General features: G+C 41.9%; 1 protein-coding gene and 1 non-coding gene across 2 annotated transcripts in view; one reads left to right on the plus strand and one right to left on the minus strand.

Annotated features, from left to right (window-relative positions):
• The window catches only part of LOC135107130 (uncharacterized), a 143,103-nt gene that overhangs the window by 32,928 nt on the left and 96,121 nt on the right, over positions 1-14,054 (plus strand). The gene's annotated exons all lie outside the window — the stretch shown is intronic.
• On the minus strand, positions 10,329-10,418 carry Trnay-gua (transfer RNA tyrosine (anticodon GUA)). Its single transcript is given in 2 exon segments — positions 10,329-10,364; positions 10,382-10,418. It is a non-coding gene; the product is annotated as a tRNA-Tyr (tRNA).

The following is a 14,054-nucleotide window of genomic DNA, read 5'->3' on the forward strand; positions in this document are numbered from 1 at the left end:
TGAGAGGATGATACCGTACGGAAGACACGCCTAGGTGGAGGAGGGAAGGGATAAAGGTGCGGAGATGGGTGATGGGAAGGGATGAGAAGGGATGGGAAAAGAGAGAGAGAGAGAGAGAGAGAGAGAGAGAGAGAGAGAGAGAGAGAGAGAGAGAGAGAGAGAGAGAGAGAGAGAGAGAGAGAGAGAGAGAGAGAGAGAGAGAGAGAGAGAGAGAGATAAGCACTTCGAAGCTCGTGGGTGTTTTGTATATTTTAGCAGTTTCGTTCTGTCTCTCTGCCGCCTCTTTGTTTGCACGTCTCCCAATCAGTGCGACGACATATCTGTATCAGCGTGTGTACCCGCCAGACATCCCCGTTAAAGGTGGGTAACCGGAACAAGGCGTCCACATACATGCTGTACATTTACCTGCATTCCCTCGCATCTTTGCCTCCACGCCTCTCGGGAAAAGCTGACAGATCGCCACCACAATACGCAGCGTAACGCGATATGATCTATACCTGCCTCTCTCTCTCTCTCTCTCTCTCTCTCTCTCTCTCTCTCTCTCTCTCTCTCTCTCTCTCTCTCTCTCTCTCGCTAGCTCGCTCGCTCTCTCTCTCCAACAAGCTGGGCCACAATAAAGCTCTTTGCAATAGGGCAACACCCGAAGGAGAAAGGAAGGGAGGGCGGGAATGGCAGGAAGGGGGCTGGGAGCGGGTCACCTGCCCACGACACTCACCTGAGAAATGGGTGGAGGAGGGACAGAGGGCTAAAAGGAAGCAGGTATGTACGTCCAAGAGGAAAAAGGGGGAGAGAGAGAGAGAGAGAGAGAGAGAGAGAGAGAGAGAGAGAGAGAGAGAGAGAGAGAGAGAGAGAGAGAGAGAGAGAGAGAGTCCTTCTTTGCAACATAATATTCTAGCTTTTCTCTTAAATACACTCCCACTCTGTTAGTGTCGTTCACGTCATATTACCCATTTTCTTTCTTTCCTGACATCAAAATACATGAATGGCATCTCTTCAACGAAGCATACATCTGGCAAGCTTTCCATCTCCTATCTATTCGTATAGTAAAAGAATATCTATCATTTGTCTCAGTAATGTAATCGATTTTTGTACATAATTTCAAAAGATAAAGAAATTTGGGAATGAAGTCACATTGCCACTGGTAGAAAATATTTTACTTTTTTTCTTTTCTTTCTTTGAGGTCAAAACAGACACGTGGATGAACCAGAGCACTAATGCAACCCTCGAACTTTATAGCAGTAGATCTTTTACCTTTTCAGTTACTGACGTGTAACACTATACTTTTCGCCCATAAAGATCAAGGTTTTCAAATGTCATGCAAACTCCTGTGGATACCTGTCAGTACGATGCATACTTATATGGTTTATTTCTCCCGCGTCTATCACGAGGGTCACGACGAGGTGCTTTACGTTGGCGTTATCTTTTTCTTCTTTTATATTGACTCAGGTTTTTATCCACATTTTTTTTTATCAACAATATTATCGAGACTCATTCCCTTTCACATCTTTACATATTCTTCATTCTTAAACATAAAACCAAACCCTACTCATTATACTCTCATATTCCTGTTCCTTCTTTTTTTTTTTTTTTGGGGGGGGGCTGTATTCAGTTTCCATCCAAATATTTTTTTATCACCTGTAGATTTGCTAAGCTTACTGATGCTTGTAACTGATGTGCTGCGTTGGAGGGGCGGGTATCAATGCAGTGCTGGGAGGGATGTGGTTATGTGGTCCGTGGAGGGATTAGTTCAGGCGGTGTGGGTGGCAGAGAGGGGATATAGATTTGGGAATGCCAGATCTGTAGGGGTGTGGAGGATAGCAGGGGTGGCGAATGAATAGGTTACGATAGTGGGTGTGAGGATGGAAGGGTGTGGATTGCAGAGGTTTTTGGATGGTATATTTAGGGATGTGATGGGGTTAGGGAAAGGACAGCCACGACATGGTAGGGAAATGAACGGGTATGGCAGGGTATGATTGGTATTACATGAATATATAGTGGGTATAGAATGAAACAATGTGGGTATGGAACGGTATAGGAATAAATAGATAGTAATGTATGAGAACAGTGGGTGTAGGATGACAATGAAAGTATGGAAAGGTACGAGAATCACTGATGAATTTCGATATAATGTAAGTATGGAAGATTCTGGGAAGGGATGGAGAGTGACACAAGAGAATGGCAGGTAGAAGACTAAAGGTTGTATTGACAGTTTAACATAATTGATAACTTTCACCTTTTTTTCCCCCATGTTGTCCCACCGTGTCCCTCCAGTCTTATCCCAGCTTCCTTCAGAGACCATTGCATTCACCTAATAAACCAAGTACTTTGACATAAGACGAGAGCAGGTGATGTATCATGTATTCAACCAAACACCCCACCAGGCATTCCCACGGAGATACCATTGCATTCATCTCCTTTGTATTTTGCGTGATAAATGAGATGGTAAACTAAAGGTGTGAGAAACTGACAGGAACAGCCTACAAGAGGTGACTATGCTACTGGTAAAAGAGGTCTAGTCGAGCTGATCCGGGTGCTTCGTCTTTGTCTTCCATAATTAATCTCCTCTCTTCTTTCCCGTTACGTCTTTGGTTGTGGATTTAAGAAATAGCAGTGTGGCTTCGTTGATGCGGAAGCGGGTGAGAGAGAGAGAGAGAGAGAGAGAGAGAGAGAGAGAGAGAGAGAGAGAGAGAGAGAGAGAGAGAGAGAGAGAGAGAGAGAGAGAGAGAGAGAGAGAGAGAGAGAGAGAGAGAGAGAGAAAAATATATCCTTTAAACATACTCTGAAAAAAAAGATAAATAAAATGAATGCACAATAAAACGTTAGCAGTTACAGTAATGATATCTGAAATGCCACATTTTCTTATAAAGCATATACATATTTATTCTTTCACATCTATTAAAGCTTCCAGTTTTGTGCTCCTCATAAAGGTCATCCTTGCATCGTGACCATCCACCTGACCCTAGAAAAAAGCGACAGACCACACTGACTCCAAGGTGTGTGTGTGTGTGTGTGTGTGTGTATGTGTGTGTGTGTGTGTGTGTGTGTGTGTGTGTGTGTGTGTGTTTTTCTTCTTTGTTTTGTTCCTTCTTTTTCTTTTCTCTCTCATCTGTCCAAACTTATAGATCACTTTCTTACTTCCTTAACTTTCTCAATATTCGTAGTCAAAAAAAAAAAAAAAAAAAATTCCATTGATACGTTCTCTTTCCTCAGGCTGCTATAGTTTTGCACCTTTCGTTTTTTTTTTTTATTTCACCGCATGCTGGGTACCATAGAAAGAACGTTCTCTCTCTCTCTCTCTCTCTAATGAAAAATGATCATATGAGTCAGGATCGAACTCGCAACTATAAGGAGGAGAGTCAAACACAGTACCAAAGAGCCAGTCTGCGTCATTGCCTCCCACGTGAGTGATGGAAAATCTGGGTGTCATTCGCATTTTTCCATTTCTGGGTGCGTGATTATTATTTTTTTGCCCTCCTTTTTCGCTCTCGCCGCTTTCATGTTTCACGTGCTCATCATGGCTTTCACCAGCACAAATATTAGCAGACTGCGGCGGCCATCTGTGTACGTACATATGTGCGTCTGAAGTCATGCTGTTTATCTTTTTTTTTCATTCTTATTTGTGTTTTATTATTCTCCTTCTGGTAAATAATATGAACAGACAAACACTGACAAGCATGCAAAGACACACACACACACACACACACACACACACACACACACACACACACACACACACACACACACACACACAAACAAACAGACACAAGCCTTCTAAAGACCCACGCAGGCCAACCAGCAAGCAGGCAGGGAGACAAGCAGGCAGGAGTCAAGCAGGGAAGCGAGAAGCTGGTAAATTAAAGTCAGAGGGATGCAGACCACCAGCTAGGGTTCATCTTTTCCTGGCCGTGATGCCAACGATACACAGGAATGAGGGACGGCAGGAGGGGGCACTCAACCCTCTCCTTCCCCCACGCCACTCTGTCCCCTCACCCCTGCACGATCGTCAGATATAAAATATGCGACAGGGGTGAGAAGTGAGAGGGAAGTGGAGTGAGGTGAGGAGAAGGGAAGTGAATTGCTCCAACGTAATAAAGAGAAGGGACCGGTTTGCTGTGCCACGAATTAATTGGATTCATGTATCTTACAATGGAGTATTTATGACGGGGCGAGGGCGACGGACAGACGAGCTAGTGGGTGGATGGGTGGATGGATGAATGGACGGGCTGGGGTATAGGTGCTCCGTTATTGCTCTCGTGACAGGCGTGGGGTCTGGTCTTGGCGTGGTTGCTTCACTATAAAGAAACTGAAAATGGTCTCCTGATCAGGGAAACTTGGGCGATGACGATTACAGCAACCACAATGATGATAAAATGGAAAGAAGGAAAATAATTATGATTTTTTAATGATGACTTTCTTTAATTATGAAGTTTTCTTCTGATCAACAAATATGAAGTCAACAACAACAACAACAACAACAACAACAACAACAACAACAACAACAACAACAACACGGTAACACTACTAAACACGCTTATGAACAGAGAGGAGCAAAAACTAATTATTACAGACATGTATTTTCTTTGCTCATCAGGTTTTCTTCCTATCGGCAAAACCGCGACAATATCAAAGTCAGCACCGCGAACAACTACAACAATGACAACGCTCACACCGGCGTGGCATAAAATCCACCGGCCACACTAACAATGACGAAAAATAAAGCCACACCTTCTGCCCTCGACTCATCTACGTCAATATTTAGAAAATAACAACAAAAAAATATCACTGTGTACATTCAGGATATAAATATGCATTGACTCATGCAAACTCCATACACATAAACATTTGCAAATTACCTCGTATGTTTGTATGACTTTTGTACCCCAGGCTATATATATACGCCTACCCATCATAAATTACCACACATATATAAACACATCATCTGTCAACATATTCACTCATAGCTGTTGGGGCGGGAGACGGCGCCGCCCCGGGGAGGGGAGCACGACATTGTATTAGTCCAACGTGATAAAGCAAATACGGCGAGTTTTAGAGCTCAGCGTTATGGCCGAGGCTCGCTAATGGTGGGGCAGCCGGCACACCTTTTATTTTCCACTCTTAATTTCCATCATTATCCTTATTATTTACTTTTTTTTCCAGCGAGGCAGCACGTGTCGATAAGGCTTGGCGGGCGGGGACACAAAGCGCCCCGAGAGGATGCCTGGATTATGTCAACGCCCAATAAACTAGACCAAATTTGTAATTATGTAATTTTGTCTCTGATTGAAAACCTAGTTCGCCGAAATTATTATGCCGATCGTGCAGACACGGCGAGTAAGTTTAAGCAGACTAGAATTAATATAAAATACAGATTTAACGTGTTGCTCTCGCAAATTTCAAAGAACCATTTCCTGACAGAAATGTAGCGCTGCCGTGCCGCGGTGGGCGCCATTAACAATACGAAATGGCAATGTACACGAGTTTTTTTTTTGTTTGTGTGTGTGTTTGTGATGGTATCGAGCAACACCAAACGCTGAAATATGCGTGATGTATTGCGAAGGTTAATTTCCCGAAACAACGATTAATAGCAATACTTTAGCCGCGTCTTCTACACACACACACACACACACACACACACACACACACACACACACACACACACACACACACACACAGCGCGAGCGCTCGAAGGCAACCTCAACGAAATGCAGTTCCCTGTTTGAATATCTGCCGGAAGAATGTGTTTTAATCAACTTTATTGTACATAACGGGGAGTCCATGGAGAGATTTCTTTACATGTGCTTAAGTTATTGTGTATACTTGTCTCCGCATCTTTAAAATGCCAAGCTTTGTGTTGTACATTTTTGTGTTCCAGATGTAGGTAATGAAATGCTAAATAATTCTGAGAGTAAAGAGAGATTGACTGTAGTATCCATTTCCTTCCGCCGAGAATTACGTACCACTTCAAGTCCCCCTGTTAATAGAACTACATCAATGCAACCTTTGCTCCGTATGAATATATCCAGCTGTGCATCGGTTATCCAGAAAAGCAACATGCAGTTTTGAAGTGTGTGTCTTTCTTGTTTGGTGTTTCTCTGCTGTGTTACTGATTCTTCGGAAATACAAAGGTGTTCCCAAAACTTTTATATTCAAAAGTGACACCAAAGAACACACACAACACAGTGACACAAAACAAGGCTAGAGTAAATGTTGGAAGGTGTTGCGAGGGTGTGGTCATAACACCTTGACTAATGAACAAATGTGACTATTAACAACAAGGAAGGACTTCCAGCTGTTACATACTCGTACACTTCTTGACTAGACCGCCAGATATCACTGTTGCTGGAAAATGTTGAAATACTTGCGAATCTAAAGTAGCCATTATTAAAGTAATATTCGAATAAGACAACCCTTGGATGAAGCCTCACCTGGTGCTGGCCGACGTGGCGCCTCTGAAAAGCCTTTAGTTCTCCTCTATCAGAATAAACTCGCGATTAAATGCAATAACGCTGATAAAAAAATAACAGCCGTGAATATATATATATATATATATATATATATATATATATATATATATATATATATATATATATATATATATATATATATATATATATATATACACACACACACACACACACACACACACACACACACACACACACACACACACACACACACACACACACACACACACACTATTTCACACTTACCCTTCCCTTCAAACCTTTCAAGGGAAGCGACGAACAAAAGTAAACCGTAATGGAAACAAAATAGTTTTCACAAAATTCAACTAATATAAAACATGCATGATTTTTGTTCGGTAATATCCCTTGACAGAGGTACCGACTGTCAATATGGATTTGTCTCACGCCTGACGAGCTCATTCCCATGCAAATGAACGACGATAGAGGAGCCGGTCCGAATTCGTATGACTTCGTGATGGTTGGCTGGAGCGCTTAATTCGTGTAAATTGGTTTGCATAACGCGGCACACGTTATTATCATAGTTTTATCTTGCGTGTGGGGAGACTTGGAGGACGGTGACGGGCGGCGGGAAGGGGTGTGGATAGGTGGCTGATGATGGGGAGGAGTGGATGAGCAGGAGTGGATAGCTGAACGGGAAAGAGAAAGTGGAGTGATGGGAGGGAGAAGGGGAGCGAGTGGAGTGGTTTTGGGAGGGACAGGGGAGTGTTGGTGGAGTGGCGAGAAAGATTGAGCGGCATGATAGAGTTGTACGAGTGGAGTGGCCGAGTGGTGTGAAGAGGGAAGGGAGTGGGCTGGCTGAGTGGGCATTTGGGTCCGTGAGTCGCCTGTGGTATTGAGATGAATGCAAATTTATGAGTTAAAATAATGACTGGCCTTCCCTGTTTTCTTTTTCAATATAGGGTACTATTTTCCGTTTCTTTATATTTGGTGAGTGATTTGTATTCTAAGGTATTCTGGTTATCTCTCTCTCTCTCTCTCTCTCTCTCTCTCTCTCTCAGTAAAAGAAAACATCTAAGGGATAAAAGAAACACACACACACACACACACACACACACACACACACACACACACACACACACACACACACACACACACACACACACACACACACACACTTCCCCTCTCCTCCACTCTTCTCTTTTAAACGGTGAAAGCGAATCTGGCGAAAATGGAAAAAAGGGAAAACAAAAGAAACCCGGAAATAAAATGCATCTCATTAACGTCAATATTTATAACAGTGAGGTTTCTAGTCCGTTGGAAACTTATAACTAATGAACCGCGCCTTTAAATTACTCCCACTCCGCTGCTCATCCACTCCGTTTGTTTGTTCTGCACTCACTGTCCCCACCCTAACCCACTCCACTATTGTTACCGTCTGTTCCTGGGTTATATTACTTTTACTCGTCTTTGATTTGTTGTTGCTCAGTTGGTTCATTGTTTTAATTACTCGTATACCGTAAGTTTCCTCTGTGTAAAGTTGCGCTGTTGAATATCTCACGTACATAAATATCCTTACGCTATGTTAGGTTAGGTTATTCGGAAGAAATTCATCATGGTTTGACTCGTTTCCGTTTAGACTATCAAGGAGGAGTCTTCGTGTGTGGAATTTACATGGGTTGAATTTACATAGAAGCATTGCTATTCAGTCTCATTCCCACTGCTAATCTTAACCATCCGTCTAAATAATAACTGTTTCACTTTCTTAGTAACATCAATCATTTCGTTCCCATGACACTCCACTACCCGGTCACAATGTTATTAACTATTACTCCTATTCCTTGTTCTTGGTATTTATTTATCCAATCACTTTTTCACACTCTTAGTTCAGCAATCACGTTTCAAAGACATCCTAGTATACGCTATCATGAGTAAAATATTTTGGTCCTAGCTCTCTAACCTCCTACCCATATGTATTCCCCTTTTGAGTAATCTATTCCATTCCAAGTGTCCTACGCAGTTCCCTTTTCTATTACTCTGTTATTGCTCTCTATTCTGCTATTCCATTCCTGAAAGTCGTGTTTACTTTCCCCTTTCGACTGACCTATTCTATTTCTACAGTCCTATGTACATTTGGCTTTCATTTCTTCTTTTTCGCTCCTAAATTTCTGTTTACTTCACTTTTTATCAATTGTACTTCTTCCTTTAATTAAGTCTTACGGATATATTCCCCACTCTCGACCCCGATACTCTGTTCCTAACATCTTATATAGTCACCCATTTTAACCCTATTACGCTACTAAAGCCCTATATACCTTCCTCTTCTGACTCTATCACTTAGTTCCTAACCCACTATACTGTACACTCTCCCGTCCCTCACTGCATCCGCCGCACACTCCACTCCTGCAGCTCTTACAAGGTAGCACTGCACCACCACCACCACCAACACCACCACCACGTTCAGCACCCTTCTGCATCCACACTAACTCACTTTACTCTTGTCCTCCTGATGTTGTCATACTCATTGCCCACTCTACTGTCATCCCACTCCAGTACTTCCCCTCTCATGCCGTAATCCCCGGCTGTCACTACCCTGCTGCAGCTGTTACATGGTGGTGCCGTGTTCGCTGCGGTGCCGACCAATTATGCATCTGGCTGGTTATTATTATCCCCCCTCACTCAATCCGCTGCTCCTGGTGCCTCATTCGCTTGGTCCCTCCGCCTCACTACTGACTGATTCACTTATCGGGTAATTTGCGATTTAGAAGAGTATTTTAGGTTTAAAGGTAAAGAATACCCTTGTGTTTCAGTGCGTATTTATTTTCAGTTTGTTGTAGTTCAGAGAAGGAGAGGATATATATATATATATATATATATATATATATATATATATATATATATATATATATATATATATATATATATATATATATATATATATATATATTTTATTTTTTTTTTATTATTTGTGTGTGTGTGTGTGTGTGTGTGTGTGTGTGTGTGTGTGTGTGTGTGTGTGTGTGTGTGTGGTTGTTAAAATATGCCTGGATTTCTATATATATTTTTTTTTCTTCTTTCTGGTTAAAATAAAATAAAAAGGTTTGCTGCGCTAGTCAAATTTTTCCCTCCCGTTTCGTTAGTTTGTTTTGAAGCAACATTTTCTTCATTCCCGGTGCCTGTCTGCCGTCTCTCTCTTTTTCTCTCTCTCGCTCTCACTCTCACTCTCACTCTCTCTGCCTCCCTTGCTCCCTCCGTAATCCAATCTGTGATGCAAAGTGTGAAATAAAAAAGAGAATTGATGTTGTTTTATGCAAATGTCATTATCTGGTGTGATCTCTCTGTAAACACCGTCTCTTGCCCCATCATCCATTTCCTCCCTCTCTATACGGTGCAGTGATCTGTCTCTATCTGTCTCTCTGTCTTCCGCCCGTCCGTCTGTCCGTCTGTCACTATGTTTGTCATTCCGTCCGTCGATTCTGATTGTTTGTTTGGATCTGGTTCTCTGTTTTGATTCGTATGCTTGTTTCTCTCTCTCTCTCTCTCTCTCTCTCTCTCTCTCTCTCTCTCTCTCTCTCTCTTACATTCTTCGACAAACTAGACCTCTATCACAACACACAATCCTATTTCTCTGGTCTTCCCATCGTTAAGAAATTATTAGTACCTCTGTAATACCCCACCTCATCCCTGACGGCTCATCGTTACCTCATTTCTGCTGCATTTTATGGTGCTATGCGCATTATACAGAGACACCCACCCTCACGAACGCACCAATCTTTACTTATTAGTCGTAATTTCAACTTAAAATTAAGAAGAAAAGACACATATTACACAAGAGACCAAAAAGATATGGAGACTCTATAAGGCCATTTCATTTACAGACACAAGGCAGGTCCTGAAAAATAGTTATCCTTCGAACCGGATTCGAACCAGTGACCTATGGATGTCTGCTTCCGAACCAACTACAGTCCACCGCTCTACCAACTGAGCTATCGAAGGTGTTAAATATAAATGACCTAGTGACTATATTTAATTTCTTACTCTACAGTCATGTCTTTAGCACCAGTCTCCTTCATTTCAATACAGGACAAAAAAATACAGGAAAAAAAATCTCCTTTCCCTAACTTTCTGTAACTTTCTGCATTGCCGTCTGTCCGTCTGTTCAAGGTCATCTGCAGCAAGCCTCAATGCAGTAGTCATAATGTAAAGATAGTTTCAGCTACAATATATTAGTCTCCCTTCTCTGCATACATAATAATTGCCCTGAATGTCAGTTAATTCTGCATTGCTATCTAATAATGGGAAACGAGACGCGATATTATTAAAGGAAATGGAAAGCAGAGATTCAGCATCAGAGGTCCAATACTGCTGCACCCCACTGTGTTTACCTTCTCCCTCAACCTCCTCCTGGCAATCTCTTCACAAAGCAAGACAACTGAAAGATTTGCAGCAGATAAGAATCAAGGAAAAGTACCACAAACACAATGAAAATAAGTACGTTAGGTTACTCCACTGCTAACCATGACTGTATGTTGTGATACTCTGCATTTCTGACATAAAGATGGCATATTCATCGTACATAAATATACAAGTGGAAAGCTGGAGTAAGGAAGAGCATATAGTGAAATTATCTTAAAAAGTATCTCTTCTTATTCCCTCGGCTGCTAATGGCACTTATTCTGTTTCAGTAACCTTAAACAATCTAAATACACAAATTCAGTATACATTATTACGCCCCACTTAAGCGTTTTCCCACAAGGCGTCCCACACTATAACGAGAGGGAGGATCATGGCAAGGCAAGGTGTAAGTTTGTGGCATTTGGTGAAATACACGTGACTTACAGAAAATATTGAGTGAATATGGTAATTGAAATGAAGGTCAATCATGACGCTGGATGGTGATTTCAGACAACAAATTTGTGTAATAATCTTATGATCCACGTACATCTCGTTGAAAACCCACGAATTGCATTCCAGAGTCAAGAGAAAACTGATAGCGAGAGTGTGGTAGAATCTAAAAGACGCAGTTCATTTGTGCAGTAACCACAGGATCACATATGCATAGGTTTTATTGCGGAAAGTGTGTACAGGCGTGGCGTGAGCACAGAGGTACGGTTATCGTCGGTGGTAAAGAAGGTCTCCATCTTGACCATGGGTGTTCTGAGGAAAACACCACGACAGATGCAGAAAACATCATTGTAAAGAATTTTGATATCAGAGTGAAACAAAGTGAGAAAACGTGTCCGAGTGAGTAAGATAATACATATAAATATTCTTCCTAGACGACAGACATGATTATCATTAGAGATCAAAAGAAAGTGGAAGTATTATTAATACATTTCATTTCAGAGTTATCACCTTAATTGGTGTCCAACACAGTGACATTTCTGATGTATTGTTCTGGTGAGATCTAGACACTGTTCATGTCTGACGTATTTGTGGTGGTGTGTGAATACAGACACACAGCTCGCATACACAAAGCAGACTGAGCTGCTCCAACATGTCACTGAGGCACCACGCGAGCGGTTAGAGAGGAGGTGGAGGTGAGACGACGAATAGCCTCCAGTGGTCTCTCAGGCTCTTACACTTGTGTCCGTCCTGTCCGGTGTTGTGTGGCCGAGGCGTCAGGTGTATACCTGAATATTCTTGCAACTATTCCTTTGACAATTTAGAAAACCAGAGCACTGCCTTACCTTCACGAATGCTCATCACAGACCGCAAACCTTGTCATTTCCACAGAGTCATTTCAGGAGAATAATAATACTTGTAGATTCAAACAATTTACATTTCCTGTGGAACTGACTGACTTAATAGAGAGGAAAATATTAGACAGCTCACGAATGAAACTGACTTCCGCACTAAATCCTCTTCACGAAGTAGTACCTCTTATCTCTCGCCACAGTAGACACGCCAATTTATTCCGCACCTGTTGCCACGCCCTGTCAACTCTTCTATAAAAAGAAAATACGACGAATCGGAAAGAAGAAAGATGACCAAGACAAAATAACAAAAATAGAGGTAATAACAATAATACGTACTGAAAGTAATAAAAATTAAGAATACGGATGGAAGACGAACAGGAAGATGATAGTAATGGAAGCCAGTCATTTAGGGAGCGTGTGACAGGGAGTGAGTGGCCTGGAGCTGCACCAGGTGGCGGCACGGCGACAGGTACTACAGTATGCTGATCACGCTCCTCACCATCGAAGTTCGGATAAAACTTGAAAATATATTGCAGTTGTGTTTGCATAGCGACCCGTTATGATAGATGAGGGTTACGTCCACCACTTGTGACGCGACTCCTTTCCGCGAAGCACGTCACCTTGGCGCCCGCACACACACACACACACACACACACACACACACACACACACACACACACACAGAGGGGCTAATATGGCGTACGGTTGCACCAAATCTTCCTTGCAAAATTAGGTTCTTAAAGACCTATTATCTCTCTCTCTCTCTCTCTCTCTCTTTGTGTGTGTGTGTGTGTGTGTGTGTGTTCCATAGCTCAGTCATATTTACGTCTATTGCCACAGTGAAATGGCGATAATCAAATACACTTCTATTTCAGTCTTTCTGTTCGTGGCATTACTGTTATTTTAAGACCATAGATTCCACAGTAAGGAAACACGACTAGAAAATGATGGACACACAGGATTATCTACAGATTTCCAGATAAGAGACAAGTGTATATTTCGTCCTCAACTTTTAATTTCTCTCGTACAATTTAACAATAAAGATTAGTATGAAAAATATTAAAAGTAACTTGAGAGCAACAAGCAGACATGATAATCGACAAATTTGAAGACTATAGACAAGTCTTTATCACGTCGTAAACTGTTTTCCTTTCATTTAACCTAAAAATAAGAAGCAGTAAGAAAAAAAAAAGACTAGTTAAGAAAATAGCTGGAAAACAACAGACAGACAGGATTATGTAAAGTCAAATATCGAAATAAGACAAACTTTCATTGCGTCACAAATTTTCTTCTAGAACTAACAAACATTAATAAAAAAAATTACGAAAACATTAAGAAAACAACGAGAGAACGACAAACACCATTACTTTCACATTCTAAGACAAAAGACATATCTTCACCTCGATACAAACTCCCTCTGCTGTGCACCTTAACATTCCCCCGGGCAGGAAAACAAGAGGAGGCCAGCTTAAGACATTACCAGGCATGAGGGATCGCTACCCGAGTCACGTCCCCTCAACCTCTGCCGCCACACACTCGGCACGGGAACCTCCTGCACGATTCCTTGAACGCTGCTTGAATGGCACACGACAGCAGACTGATTTCTCCCCTGGGACTGTTTCTTTGTTTAGGTGTGTGTGTGTGTGTGTGTGTGTGTGTGTGTGTGTGTGTGTGTGTGTGTGTGTGTGTGTGTGTGTGTGTGTTTCTCTCTCTCTCTCTCTCTCTCTCTCTCTCTCTCTCTCTCTCTCTCTCTCTCTCTCTCTCTCTCTCTCTCTCTCTCTCTCTACTGACGAGACAATAAAATATAGACGTATGATTAGACAGTCAACTATTTTTCATGTGACTTATGTACCGTTGAAAAATAAGATGAATGCAATGATGAATGGAAGTACAAAGCTTCCAAGAGCACGAGGACCAAAATGAAAAGCAAATG

This window comes from Scylla paramamosain, chromosome 14 (genome assembly GCF_035594125.1).
Source record: "Scylla paramamosain isolate STU-SP2022 chromosome 14, ASM3559412v1, whole genome shotgun sequence".
NCBI classification, from domain to species: Eukaryota; Metazoa; Arthropoda; class Malacostraca; order Decapoda; family Portunidae; genus Scylla; species Scylla paramamosain.